Here is a 15,600-nt window from a genome sequence, read left to right as displayed (position 1 = left end):
TAAAATAAAATCAAATACAATCCAACTACTCCGGTTTACGTACTCAAAACGACCTGGTGAACCGGACACATCAGCCGGTCCAGAATTATAGAACCGGAGTTATTGGATTATGAGAGAAGATTTATTTGGGAGAAATGAATGCTCTGAGTCAGTCGACTTGCATAGCCAGATAGGAGAAGCCAAGGCTTTTTTTTTTCTTTCTTTTATATGTTTACACCAGAATCATTCCAAGGTGATCATTCGGAACTAACTTTATTAATGTCTTGTTATTGAGTTTTTTAATAAAGAAAATAAAAAGAAAAAAGAGGGAAGGATAAGAAAGGGAAGAGAATGAAAGAAAATTTTTGAGTTTTTTAACCAAGGAAAGGAGAGAGAAGGGAATAGAATGAAATTTTTTTAATGAGATGTGTTGTTGAGTTGGAAGGTAATTGAAGGAAAGGAAAAGATAACTTATTGAGAAAAATATTATTCTTAGTAATCATCCCAAAGGAAAGAATTACTTATCAAGAAAAAACTTATCCTTAGGCTATTAGGTGTGGGCATCGAAATGCCGCTCAAATGATGACATGGCTATCGGCGCCGGCAGTGAACACCGCCCCCGTGTTGTCGGGGCCGCTCGGCGGCAATTTTGTTGTGGAATATTCATCGATAAAAACACTGCTCAACTATCCCCATTTATCAATAAAAATCCATTATTAATATATTCCACAATCTGTTTATTTGTCAAACTCCAAATACATAAAAATCCAAGCTTGAATTTGGGAAAATTGCAAAAGCAGGAAGAAGATGAAGATGGGGTTGAGAGACGAGGAAGTTGCAGAGAAGATGTGATGGAGGTTGTAGAGAAGTGGAGTTTTTTTAATTTAATATTTCATTTGTAATGTTTTATTTTATTTTGTAACTTTCCACAATTATTTACATAGGTTAGTAAGTTTTTATTTAATAAACTTGTTTTTATTAATTTTTTTGAAAAACCTAAATACACAGGTTTGTTTAATTTTTTTATGAGCATCCCGATATAAATTTTCACAAAAACGTATCTGTTTTGGAAAACAAAATAATTTTTTCAACCCTAAACGAATTTGACACATGCCTAAACCGGTAAACTTGACGAATACATTTATGTTTTTTACTTCACAACAACGATGTCTAATCGAAGTTTAATATTTTTTTAATTTTACATGTATACGGTTTTTAATTATTAACTAATGTTTTTAACTAATTTAAGTCGATAAGTTTTGTATAGCATTAAATTATTAATAAACGTAATTTTATTTTTATTTAACTTTTAGTTTTAGTTATATTAATTTAATTTTAGTTATATAATTATTATTATTTTATTTAAAAATAGAGGGAAGTAGTGAAATGGTGACCATATCCATGATATTGTATAAGATAGTGATATGGAATGGAGTATGATGTGACGCTGATTTGGCACTATAAAGTAGGAAGTAAATTGGCATTCACACCTAATAGTCTTAGTATTCATCACATTTTTGGGAGGATAACTTATTGTGAAAATACATCAATTTAGTCCATTCTAACTCCTCCTACTCATTTCCTTTTCATCCTTAAAAAAACTCAAGCACACCCATTTTTTAACTATCTTTAGTTTTCTTTCCTTTCACTCCTTTAAAAAACTAAAAAATAGGGCGTAATTGATTGTTGGTTTCTATGTATACACTACACTATGTTCATTTGAATGTCTGATCAGTACTTGTTGTGGGTAATCACTGACATACATATTAATTATTTACAAACCTATAAAGAAAAGTTAACAAACAACATTTTCATACCTCAAGTAATAAGAAAAACGCTTAAAAAGAAAATCTCTAACACATGAGCGGGTACACATCTATCTATGTATATTAATAAATATAGTACATAAATATAAAACATTGTAATTAACTATAGCATAATTAAATTACATCTCAATGTCATCGAGATCCGGAAGAGGGAAACGAAGTATTGCAGCAATTCCAGTGAGTTGTGCAAGTTCTGAAATTATGCAAAACAACTACTTTCAGAGTTTGTTTGTTTTTAAATAAATAATACAGTAATAATAAGCAGCATGTCAAATATGATTGATTATAAGTTACATATGCATTAATATATAATAATGATGAAAATGTTAAGTGTACTCACGCTCCCCTGAAACATGCATTGAAGAAAATATATGAACCGAGCCCCCCGAGTCCTTGACTGTGTTGACCAAATTTACATATTTTTGCCTTGTAGCTACATCAGAACTCCTGTAGAAAAAAGATATTCAGATTTTATTCAAAAACTAAATTTTATGTTTTTATAATTCAAAGAAAATAAGAAATTAAAAACCTGAAAAGATCATCAGTGATAAGTAATGTCTGAACAGCCATTCGTTCATGGGCAACTTCAACATGCTTTGGTCCATAACATGCACGATTTGGATCCTAATGGTGTTCAAAAATATCAATATATAAAACGTTAAATTATTTGTTAACTTTCAGCATAAGTATAGAATCAAAAACATATACTGATGAAAAGCTAACTTTTCATACTCGACGTGTCTTATATGAATGATCACAATGATATCTTGATCATCTACTATCATTTTAGATTATATCTTATATATAAACGAAATGAATTAACGTTACGTTTCTAACCTTTTTAGTAATCTATTGTGTATAATGTTATTTGTCAAACTTAGCATGCTAAACATTTATATATCTACATTTATTCTATACGATCAAAAGATGGAACCTGACGTTTGAAAGCATGGCAAAGAAATCCTTAAGAGCTCGCACCTATAATAAATAGAGAAATTAAGCACCATTACTAAAAGAGAATTGAATTGAAAATGCTTAAAGAAATTGGGCTTATGGGTTACCTCTTGGGCTGCTTTTGTATCTTTGATGATATTCATGACATTTGGAGCATCAAGCACTTCTCTTAAACTATGCCTGTGTACAAAACAAACCTGAGAATATTTTACAAAACAACAAATTTAACATTATAATTTTATGCAGAAATAGATATACTTGTATCCTGATGTTGAGTGCACAAGAATGATGCGAGATTTGTTCTCAATTATGTTCCTTAGATCTCTTCTTTCGGCTTCCAACATTAAATGACGATGAAATTGATCCTATAAGAAAACAATAAGATATAGAATGTGTTTAAACGTAATATATTATCGCACATGTTGTCCCCCACATTTATTAACCAATTTACTTACGAATGTAGGTTGTTTTTATCTCAAAGAGGTCAAATCAAAAAGTATTGCACAAAGGTCTATATTTGTGCACACAAACTTCTAAAATATTTTAATCATTATTATTGTAACAGTAATGTTTTTTTATCAAGCTTGATATATTAAGTATTTAAAAGACTAATAAACTGCCAACAAGTGTTTTTGAGGGTCAACATCAACCCATCTTGACCCGTTAGCAGACCTGCGCATTTTGCCTTCATTATACGCACATACAGGTTTTAGTTTCTCATTTAAAAACCTAGTAATAGCAGCTAGAAATACCAACCTTAGTAAATCCTGGACTTGCAATTACAGCACATCGAACAACCTTGAAGTCAACATGTTTCACAAACGCCTAGAGAAATGAAACCAAGTTTTAATGATTTCCACTTGTGTGCATGATATGCAATTAAAGAAAGCATAATATAACTTTTGAAACTTTAAAAAAACTCACCTGTAGAACATTCTCATAGAATTTATTCAAAGCCTGTGATGCAAAACATATTTATAAATTCAGAATCAGGGATCCGCATATGTAAAATCCATATTAATTTAAAGCATAATAAATTATTCTTATAGAAAGAATTCAAACAACTTCATTTTAAAACATACTTTGTCATAACCAGCAATAGAAGGTCCATGCTTGCGGGGAATTGAAGCTTCTATCCGAGAACGGGTAACCGTCAAACTGATTAAAAATTGACCAAATTAGCACGGGTAACTTTCAAGGACACATAACTTTTGAGGATGTTTAAATTTGTGTTTTGAAATTAGTTATATCATAATTGCAACTCTAAGTCTCAATAGTCTGTTTAAAGTTTAGCATACACTGCTTCTGATTACAAAATAGTAAGTTTCATATCATCTACAACAAAACTGATTATCTAATAGTATAACAATAATAATTATTCGCCTAGCCGTTTAAACTGGCACGAGACGATTACTTAAATTTTATAAAGTATCTGCATTGTTCACATAAAAATTCTTTTTCGTCATCTTAACGGTCTATTTTGAAAAAAAAAATCAGATTACGAAACATTTAAACATCTGGTTAAACAAATATTACATCCACAAATAGATGAAGCATAGTTTCCACAATATTTAGATAATCACTTTCAAAATGTGCCCTTTATAAGCATGTTTAGGCTCCTTTTTAAGCCAGTAAATGAACCAAACGTTCAACGAGCCGCTCAGAAGGAAGTTCGTTTATGTCCATTCATTCAAGGAAAAAAAAACGAACATTAACATGTCATTTTTTTGGTTTTCTTTTAATTAAAAAAATAAACATGAGTGAATGTCTTGTCATTAATTTACGTTCATGAACGTTCATTATGGTCTATTTATGTTTGTCCATTCACGTTCATTTATATTTGCTCATTTGTTTATGTTTGTTCAAATTATCATACGAATTTATTTATTAGCAATAATAATTTGAACCTCAATTCGATTTTCGTACTTCAAAACCCTTTGTTTAGATATATTCGTTTAATTTTAAAAAGTATAATGCAATGATGATGATGATGATATTATAGGCTTTAAATTGGATTTATGGTCGTTCATTTACATCCATTTGTGTTGTTTATGTTTGTGACCCTTTTGTTTAGAATATTAATGAACGAACATAAACGAACACGAACACGAACACGAACACGTATACGAACACATTCTTTTTCTTAACGAACAAGAAAATCCATTTGTTTAAGCATTTGTATTCTTTTGTTTGATCAAAGTTAAAAGAGTGAACACAAACAAGAACCATCCGTACTCGTTCAGCTCATTTACAGGGTTACTCCTTTCATCTACACTAAACTTCAGAACTTTGTTAAAGGTAATGGTTATTCACACACCCTTTTTAGATATTCACACACCCTCTTAACACACATATTATCTCTATATACACCCTATAAAGGGTGTATGAATAACACATCCCTTGTTAAAAAGTAAAAATTTTGTGATACACATGCTTACAGAATTAATAATAATTAGGTTACCTTTTACCAACGAGAAGAATATTGCCAACCCTTCTTGCATACTGGCAGAAGGATGTAAAGCATGAGAGTGAAAAGAAAAAATCAGAAACGAATGATTGAAATATTCCATGCCTGTAAAATTAGAAAATATACCAGAAGCTTGTTGAAGTGCTTCTACTGCTAGTGTGTCCCATATGACCTGCAATATAACCAACTTGAGAAACAAGTACTGATTACTAAAAGAAACCATGAAATTGAAGAATACTACCTTTCTTAAGACAAAGGGCCTATGTGATTCAAGTTCAAGTGTATGAAACTGCCCGATCTGCAAACAAAAAATAAACAATTTACTTGTCATAATCGACATTCTGCAAACAATTTCACATAACAAAACGATAGAAATAGTTAGCTAGTGATAATAATAGCAGTGAGGTTACCTCAACCTTTAATTTCAAGTTTTAGTTTGAGTCGTTCGGCTTCTCTTGATCCAGAAGCTCTTTTCGGATGGTAACAGCCATGACAGTGTCGCCTGGGGCAATTAGGTTATAAGCCAGCCACAAATCGTCGGATTCATCAGGAATCATCTGTTTGTTTAAAGAATCAATCAATCAAATAGATAGATAGATTACGTACCTTAACGCTGCCAGGGCCGTCGGGAACGAAATCTCTACGAACGAAATCAATCAACCAACACTTTATAATTTATTATTATTAATTCTGCGTTTTCTACTTTCTACCCTCTATTCTATTACTACTCCCGACTCAACCAACCAGCTTCAATAAGTACACACGACGTGCCCTGTCTTAATCGGTATCAGAGCCCAACGGTTGGAATGTCCATGAATCACCATGGGTTTTCATCTGACTAGACAATTTCTTCTTTGACCGGAAATAGGAAAAAAAATACTTAGATACGGATACATTTAAATTGCATGTACCTTATGAGCCGTGAACCAAAGCTCACGCCTTGAAATTTACGCCTTAGATTGGGGTATGATAGATTGATATTAGAGTCCATGGTTTAAGATAAGTCGTTAGAAAACTCCTAGAAACATGTTTAAGACCCCTTACGTGCTTATTTGTTTACGTTATGTGTTCTATTTATGTGTTTGCAACTTACGTATATAATTAATTACACATCTAAACCATCTTGTATGCATTTTATCCTAAAGGTCATCACTAAGTGTTATTTACCTTGATAGACAATCCAACCTGACAACCTGCAAATGCGTACAAAATAGAATATGTTTGTCAACACGAGGTTGAGTGAAAAAATCATTAGTTTTGACACTAACAATAATATATATATATATATAAGAAAAACCGCAAAACTGTTATTCGTGAGTATGTAAATATTGCAAACAAATAATGATGTGTGTGCTAAACCGTTGCCATGCGAATTGGGCGTTGGTTACCATGATAGAATAATGAAGTTGTCGGTGAAACCATTGTCATGCGATCGGACGTCGGCCACTATGACATGATGTGATTATAATGATGGACCTCTTCGAATGTGATAAAATCAACAAATAAACATGCTAACAAATAGCAAATAGTCATTCAATTGATACACGACACAAATATTAAACAGCTTGCATTTGAGAATATAATATGTAAAATGATAGTTGGTACGCGTAAGTCCTCAAAACATTTGAAAAGAAGTAAAATAGGAGAGTGATTACTCACGTGATTAGATGAACAAAAGATCAATGGACGATGTGAGAAAGTGATCTGTTAAACCCCTTCGGGATTCACCAACAAGGATTCCTAGTTAATAATAATAATAATAATAATAATAATAATAATAATAATAATAACAATAATAATAATAATAATATAAGTTAGTTAAAAATGGCATAACACGAATAATGAATTTAGGATTTCGATGATTTGAGTTATGTTTGAGAATAGAATTTTACGAATCGAACAATTTATTTCTACAGTTATTATTATTGCAAAATTAATATTATTGTTCATCATTTAATTAAAAGAATCATTACTTTTGTTTTTTTTTTAAAATCACCTTTTATACTAAATATAATAAACATATAATCAATTTCATAAAGAATAGTTTAAATAAATAAATATGAGTTAAGATATAATATAATAATAAATGTTTATATAGTTAATTATAATATGTAATAATAAGAAAAATATTTACATAGATAATTAAAACATGTTAAAATATAAACGTTTAAATAAATAGTTATCATAAAATATATATTCTGGAACCTTTAACGAAAATCTAACGGTAAAAACATAGTTAATGCGTTTAAAATGTTTATCATACTTTTGTCTAAAAAATAAAACATATATACATACACACACACACACATATATATATATAGAGAGAGCAAGGTTATAATAAGAAGTATATTTTTCCTAAGAAGTGTAGAAAGTTTGTTTTCACCATTAGATCTAATAAAACACACTACACAATAAACACACCACAATTAAAATAAAATACACCGCACAATAAACACACTTTATATATCCACCATCAGATCAACATATCTAACGCATTATATTACTTCTTACACTTCTTAGACATACTCCACTTTTTATTTTAACCCCACCCTATATATATATATATATATATATATATATAATAAACATAAGAAGTTTGTAAAAACGTTCAACGACAAGAATCAACAATAATGGTGTCGAGTTTTAATAATGTTTATTAAATATTTAATATCAATTATAAATGAATTTATAAACCATTTAAACCATTTAAAAATAAAAATAAAATAACAAAAACAGGGCTGGGGGAGGTTCAAACCTACGTCTCCAGCCGGCACAATGCTGGAACACACACAAACTAGCCAACTGGACTGGTGTGTCAGTTGATTATTAATTGAGAACAAACTTTTAAGTACATACGCTGATGAAGACCCAAATTGGATTAAGAACCCTAGATTCTGAATCGATTAAACTGCTTTGTATTCGTTAAATTAACATCAGGGTTATTGATTGGGGATTAAAAACGAACTAGAAACACAACTCAATTACCTTAAACGATGTTGTATTGATGATGAACGAAGAAACCACAGCCGCGACCAAACGCGAACCCAAAACAGGTTCTGGGCATTCATGTATGCTGTCATTGTTTTAGGGTTTAGGGTCACGAAGGTTGCAGGAGTATGAACACAAGTTTAATTTGATTATTATGAATTGTTAAAGGTATAACAATGACTTTATTTAGGACGGTTTGTTAATATTGCAAACAAAATTGTTTATTGATCTTTTTGTTAGATTAAAACGCCGGTGATGCTTACTTAGGCATAATAGTTGATTTACAACGATCAATTCCAACAATAGGACAAAGATTTTGGTACAAGAAAACAATATGGGTCACGGGTTTGGTCATGGGTTACGGGTTTGGGTAAACGAGTATAATAAAATCTTAGGTAAAATTGCAATATAGTCCATGAATTTCATAGGTGAATACAAATTGGGTTAAAACCTTAAGTTTAGGGTAGAATTTAATTATAATTCAAAGTTAAAATAATAAAGAAAGAAAAAGAAAAAGAAAATATAATGTAAATAATTTAAGTGTTTTATTGATTAAAGTACCCAAAAACGAAAACGGGTTGGGTATTAGATATTAATAAATAAAGCGATATACCCGAGTTGTTACAGTATTCCCTACTTTTTGGGAATTTCGTCATGAAATTAGAGAATACTAAAACAAATTTAGTATTAGAATAGATAAATTTTGATAAGGTAAAAAAATTGCAGATAAGACTTAAAATATATCATAATGTGGAACATCGAGTAGTCGGCGCAACGCTACAAATGATAATCCGATAAGGGCACTTTTATATAGGATGTATCAGCGGCGTATTCACCATGTCCTTATCGTCTTAACATCCGTACCGTTACTCCAAAACAACTTTCGGTTCTAGATTATGACACACGATTGTACGTATTATGATTTCCATGCGATGACTTTGGTAATTACGTATGCATCCATAATTACTTAGATTCTCGGATGGTCCACATAACTCGTCTCATCGTGTGGGTTACAAAACATTTGGAAAGACATAACGTTGTGAGAAGAGTTTTATTACATTTGACTGTAAACAAGTAGATCGTAGTTGTACAAAATATTGCTAAAAATGAATTGAACTCTTGAGTTGTATTAACAAAATATTAAGGTAGGAGTTCTGCCTAAGTCATTATTTTATTATTATAATACATGACTTAGACCATAGTCAGGGGTATAACCTAGACCTTGATCATAATTATATTTACATAAGCTTTAAACATACAAAGGAATATAGTAGTGTTTCTTTACAATTAAGAAAGACATAATTTTTCATTTATGAGGATATAGTCAAAATATAGTTTCTTCTTGATTAAAAAACATAGCATTTTATATACATGAAATGTAGTTAAAACATTGTTTATTCATGATTAAGAAACATAAGATTTCACATACAAAAATAGCAATTAATGTTTCTTCTTGAAGAAGAAACAAATTATAGATGTTTCTTCTGAAGAAGAAACTCAGCATATGATTGGTAACTAAACAGAAAGAGATGATTCCTGACCATGAGATTCCTAAACAATATTTAGTAAAAATGCAAGAGATGATTCATGACACAATGATCCCTCTTATCGATACCATGAAAGGAGAAATATACAAGATTAAACATTCATATAAGATTGTTAGAACTCATCCATGCCGAAATCCTTCTCATCATGATGAAAACACTCATAGTTCGAATACAAATAGCAAAAACTCCAATAACTATTTAGTAACTCAAGGTTGTAGTTTTAAAGGCTTCAAAACCTATGAACCAAAGGAATTTTATGAAACCAAGGTGTTATACCAACTTTACGATGGCTTGAGGATATCAAGCCCATCGTCATCATTAGTTAATGTACTGAGATTCAAAAGATTCAATACGCATCTCTAAAATTCAAAGATGAAGCTCTAGAATGGTGGAACACCCTAATCATGAGAAAAGGCAGAAACACTTTGTATCAAATGAAATGGGAAGCATTCAAAGAACTTGTGTTACAAGAGTTTTGCCCCATACCAGAAGTCAATCATATTCAAACTAAGACGGATGTCACAAATCTCATAGAGTACAATACTAAGTTCCTTGAATATTGCCAATCAACTCCACGTCTAGATGACTCAGAGTACAACAAAGTTATTGATGCAGTGTGATAATAAAATTGAAAGTCAAACATGTTGATTCTGCAAATACCCGTGTGATTCTTCCCCGAACTTCCAAAAAAAACGTAGATCGTAAATAAGATAAATAATTGAACCTGTTGATTCACACGAATACCAGGATCAATTCTTCCAACTATCGTTGATTCACAAAGAATATCGATAATTAAGTCCTTCACACACTAACACACACTATGATAGAGAGGAAATGATTATTTTTATATATTCCAAACCTTATTTTTTTACATTACAAAATCTCAAGTATTTAAAAGAAATAGAAAACCATTGGGCTTCCAATGATTAAAGCCAAAAGACATAAAATATTAATTTTAAACTCTTGTAATTCCATAACTCATGTTGTCATTATTTGGTAAACGTTTGATATCCCCACATCATTCTCTCCACTTTTGAAAAAACTCGCCCTCGAGTTTTTGTCTTTGAACCATAGCCACCTGGGTCAAATGGACCATCCACCTGATTCCGATTTATAGATATGATGACCTGCTCTAATAGTTCAACTTTACTAATCATCTTGTCTGACTCTAGGCTTGTACCACATGGGTAAAAGGGAGCATCGATACGCTTTCTTTTTTCTACAAGTTCATGTGATCTTGATAATATTTCTTTGCTTGCAAATTTAATAATTGGCCCCATTATATCATGTGCATTTTTAAGATATAATTGATTGACTTCTAACCTTAGAGTGTTGTCTGTGAAACTTGCATACAAATCTTCATAAATGACATTGCTAACCATATTAATATTAGCATTTGGAAAAAATCTCTTCCAGTGTTTTTTTCTTCTTGAGTAATATTCACGCCACCTGAATAAATTGTAGACCACTCATGTTTTCTTTTTAAACTTTCAAGAACATCACCGGTTGCCCAAACATACCATTCCTCGTCCTCGTATTCATCTAACACGGGGCAGGAATCATAGATATTGTCCCCCTCACAAGCCATATTGAGCCAGGAATTCGGCTCTGATACCAACTCACGCAGCGGTAAAACGATAATGAAGATCGAATCTCGTTGATTCTGCAAATACCCGTGTGATTCTTCCCCGAACTTCTAGAAAAGACGTAGATCGTAAATAAGATAAATAATTGAACCTGTTGATTCACACGAATACCAGGATCAATTCTTCCAACTATCGTTGATTCACAAAGGATACCGATAATTAGGTCCTTCACACACTAACACGCACTGTGATAGAGAGGAAATGATTATTTTTATATATTCCAAACCTTATTTTTTTACATTACAAAATCTCAAGTATTTAAAAGAAATAAAAAACCATTGGATTTCCAATGATTAAAGCCAAAAGACATAAAATATTAATTTTAAACTCTTGTAATTCCATAACTCATGTTGTCATTATTTGGTAAAGGTTTGATCTCCCCATATCAGTTATTCAATACATATCTGGGTTGCCCAAAGAGATAGGAGATATAGTAAGAACTCATATGCCACAAACAACCTCCTCGGCTATGGAATTGGCCAGATATTTGATCAATAGTATGGAAAGAAATACAGAGGTTAAAGAGAAAAATAGTGTGAGAAAGTGTAACGATTCCGGCAAATTCAGGTATACCCTAGCCGGAATATACTATTTACGTGTTATTCAATACTGAATATAGGAATTATAATGTGCTTATACGAGTATATAAGATTCACAGTACGAATTATACTCGAATATACAGCTAGTCGTATCGAAATTACGATTAATCGATGAACGGTTATTGAAACCCGAACGAACCGGGGATTACATTAGAGACGAAATATATAATGTTTAGTGATGTTACGAAGTATTAAAGCTTCGGGATAAGTGGATTAAGGCATAGAAAAAGGATTTCGATTTAAGAGTACGTCGGTACGTTAAACGAAACCTTTAATACCAAGCCGAGCAAGAGACGATCGATCAAGCCGAAAAAGATGCGTAATAACTAATAATATGACGTTTTAAGTTAATAAATGTCATGGTTTAAGTTTTTAAATCGGTTTTATATAAATTTTATTTTTAGCCGAAAAACAACCGTTTTGAACTCGTTTTAAGCCGAATTAAACGTTTAACCGAGAAACGAACTGAACCAGATTATCCAAAACATTATCCAGATCATGGAAATCCAAATGAGTGGACTAGATTGAACAAGTGGGTCCCACCCCACCCATCCAAAAGTTTCGATCGGAACACACACACTCACAAACCAATTCATTTTCTTTTTTTCTCATTCAACCAAGTCCAAATCCTCTCAACCTCTCAAACCTTTGATCAAAAACCCGAGTTTTCAAGCAAGAACACAAGGTAAAAACCGAGTTGTAATCGTGTTTATCTTCTTTTCTTAAGTTTTCTTTCAAGAAAATGAGGTTTCAAATGAAAAATGGGTGAAAACCCGAGATGAAACCGATTCTTGCATGATCAAGTGATGTATACAAGTTATACAAGGGATCTTGGTCCAAGAAATGAGTTAAACGAGTCAAAAACGAATTTTTACGGTTAAATCTTTGTTTTAGTATCATAACCGTAACCATGAATGAAATGGCTTGATCGTGAGTGTAACTTGCTTGGTATTGTGGTATGTTGTTTGTAGATTCTGTAATTAGTGGTAGACAAGGCGGAAAGATGAGTTTGTAGCTTGTAGTGGCGGAAAACGAAAGGTATATTCGGTTTTTGTCGGTGTATGTGTTTTTGGACAGATTGTTGGTCGTATAGAGTTAGGTTACGAAATTTTACAGAGGTGTTAAACACATGGAAATATGAGTTCTGTGAATTTTTGGTAATTTTTGGATGATGGATGAATATTTGGTGAATTTAATGCTCGGTTTTGGCCAAAAATGGTGAAAAATAGTTAAATATCATGAAAAATTCTGGAAAATTGTGGATAAGCTTTTCATATCATGTGTAAGTCACACACAAAATTTGAGGTCCGTTGGAGAAGTCTAAGTAGGCTTTTCGGTTAAACGAGTTCTAGGGATTTCTAGCTCGGTTTTAGTAAAAATGGCATTTAAAAGAAGATTTTGGTTTTGGAAAAATTACAGGGGACTATGTGGATGCCAGGGGACATCCAGGAGAAATTTGGGATTTTTCTAAGATCGTTTGGTATTTACGACATATTTAGTGTTTAAATGGTGTTTAAAAATAGATAAGTAAATGTTAAATATAAGAATTAATTCTGGAAATATTTTTATAAAATTCCCCACTGTTAAAAAGTGATTTGTGAAAAATTTCATGATCCGAGAGTAAACGGATAATTATTCGTGCTAATTATCAAACTGTTAAAGTAAAACGCGTAAACCGGTGAAGTTCGCTTAAGCGAGCTGACTGGTGTACAAAAACCCTAAAAATGAACTATTTTCATATAAATGAGCTAAACAAGTAAAAATAAATCATCCGAAAATAATTCGGATGATTTGAGTAATTATAATCTATTTTTAATAATTTCCGGTACGCCAAAGACGGAAACGGGTCCCGCGGCCAATCGGGACGTCTAAACCGAGCTATAATTTCACATTTTAAATTAAATTATCAGTCAACCACTATTTTCGGGTCGTGTGTGACCAAACTCATTTTTTGAAACATAAAACGGATATTCGTGCTAGGCACGCAAAACGAGAAAACGATTAATAGAAATTGTGACCAGGGAACTCTAAACGACATCACAATCTGAGTCCGGAGAAGTGTTTCTGGGTTAACCTTGCCCCCAGAACGGGTACAGTTCTGGGTTGACAGTGTCCCCAGGTGTACCGATTGATAAGATTATATAAACAATAATTGTATAATAATGATCGTAGGGATCATATTACAGATTGGACGAGTTAACTGATATTGATTGTTGTTACCTACTTGCATGTGCTAAGGTGAGTTTTCACGAGCCCCTTTTACTGAACTGTTTTAAATATTTTCCCGGGGCGGAAAGCATGTTTTTATCAAAATGATTAAGTACGTGCTGAACGCATGGAAATGAATGTATTTATATAATGTTTAATGTACGGGAATCGTACGGTAATGTATTGAAATGGTAATTGTTTGAGTTGTTAATATTGTAAGGTCCCGCAACAGTTTCTGGGGTAACAGAGTTCCCAGAGGTTATTGGAAGTATGTTTCTGGGGTAACAGAGTTCCCAGAGGTTATTAAATGTGTTTCTGGGGTAACAGAGTTCCCAGAGGTGATTGGAAGTTTGTTTCTGGGGTAACAGAGTTCCCAGAGGTTATTGGAAGTGTGTTTCTGGGGTAACAGAGTTCCCAGAGGTTATTGGAAGTATGTTTCTGGGGTAACAGAGTTCCCAGAGGTTATTAAATGTATTTATGGGTTGACAGTGTCCCCAGATAATATTATGTTATGATATGGATTTATCATGGTTTATTAAAATTGTGAAACTCACCAACTATTCGTAGTTGACCCGTTTTCTCACATGCTTTTCAGGTACAACTAAGATAAAGTGATTGATTACGTGCTAAGTGCTTGATGTGTGTAATTTTTGAGTGCTGGACGTTAGGATACATTATAACAGATAGAATTATGAATCGTATTGTATGAAGTGTGTATCACCTAGACGATAATGAAAGACGAGACAATGTAATTTTGAAGTATATTAATACATTCGATTTTTTTTATAAACAATGTGGTTGATATCAGAGGTGTCTGTCGCATCCCGTTTACGTTTCCGCTGCGGTTACGGGGTGTTACAGAACTTGGTATCAGAGCCATTGGTTATAAAAGAATTAGGATGTCTTTAAAAGATACCTAAAATATAACCAGTAGCTCAAGTTTTATAGGATCTGAATATCAACTAATAATTTATAGTGACGAGGTCTGGATGAACTTGGATGGACAAGTGAGTTATTATGGTCCGGAACATAATAACAGACTTGTCCGCACGAGGGAATTCAGGGGAAGTCACGGGGTACATTAATAGGTAAAAATGGCAACATATGTGTACAGTATATAATATTATTTATATGTGCTAATGTGTATATATATATATACGTGTGCATATCTTGGGGGTTCATGTATTGGGAAATAAGACCCGGATAAGGAACCGGGGGATGTGATAATAAAAAGTACCGAGGATGCTGAAATTTCTAGAGCATCGGTTGGTGATAAGTCGGACTTATCGGGTTATAGTTATGATGGTACCAAGTTAAATCTCCCGTTTGACATTAACCAGAAATGTCTAGTAACCGTCACTCCCAACCAAAATTTGATAAATCCCA

General features: G+C 32.3%; 1 pseudogene across 1 annotated transcript; it reads right to left on the bottom strand.

Moving 5' to 3' along the window:
• Nucleotides 1-1,860: 1,860 nt before the first annotated feature.
• LOC143601372 (protein PELOTA 1-like) lies at nucleotides 1,861-11,349 on the bottom strand (annotated as a pseudogene). Its single transcript, XR_013147635.1, has 16 exons — nucleotides 11,115-11,349; nucleotides 6,394-6,419; nucleotides 5,833-5,892; nucleotides 5,584-5,783; nucleotides 5,468-5,524; nucleotides 5,353-5,398; nucleotides 5,221-5,274; nucleotides 3,842-3,917; nucleotides 3,684-3,716; nucleotides 3,516-3,584; nucleotides 3,018-3,124; nucleotides 2,867-2,939; nucleotides 2,745-2,783; nucleotides 2,335-2,429; nucleotides 2,146-2,252; nucleotides 1,861-1,998 (listed from the first exon to the last, which is right to left on the bottom strand). The product of XR_013147635.1 is annotated as a protein PELOTA 1-like (transcript).
• Nucleotides 11,350-15,600: the final 4,251 nt, after the last annotated feature.

The sequence above is a fragment of the Bidens hawaiensis genome, unplaced genomic scaffold (assembly GCF_021521415.1).
Source record: "Bidens hawaiensis isolate Kalapana, Puna unplaced genomic scaffold, B.hawaiensis_p1.1 tig00056147_1, whole genome shotgun sequence".
Classification (NCBI taxonomy): domain Eukaryota; kingdom Viridiplantae; phylum Streptophyta; class Magnoliopsida; order Asterales; family Asteraceae; genus Bidens; species Bidens hawaiensis.
This window is presented reverse-complemented; position numbering and strand designations above follow the sequence as displayed.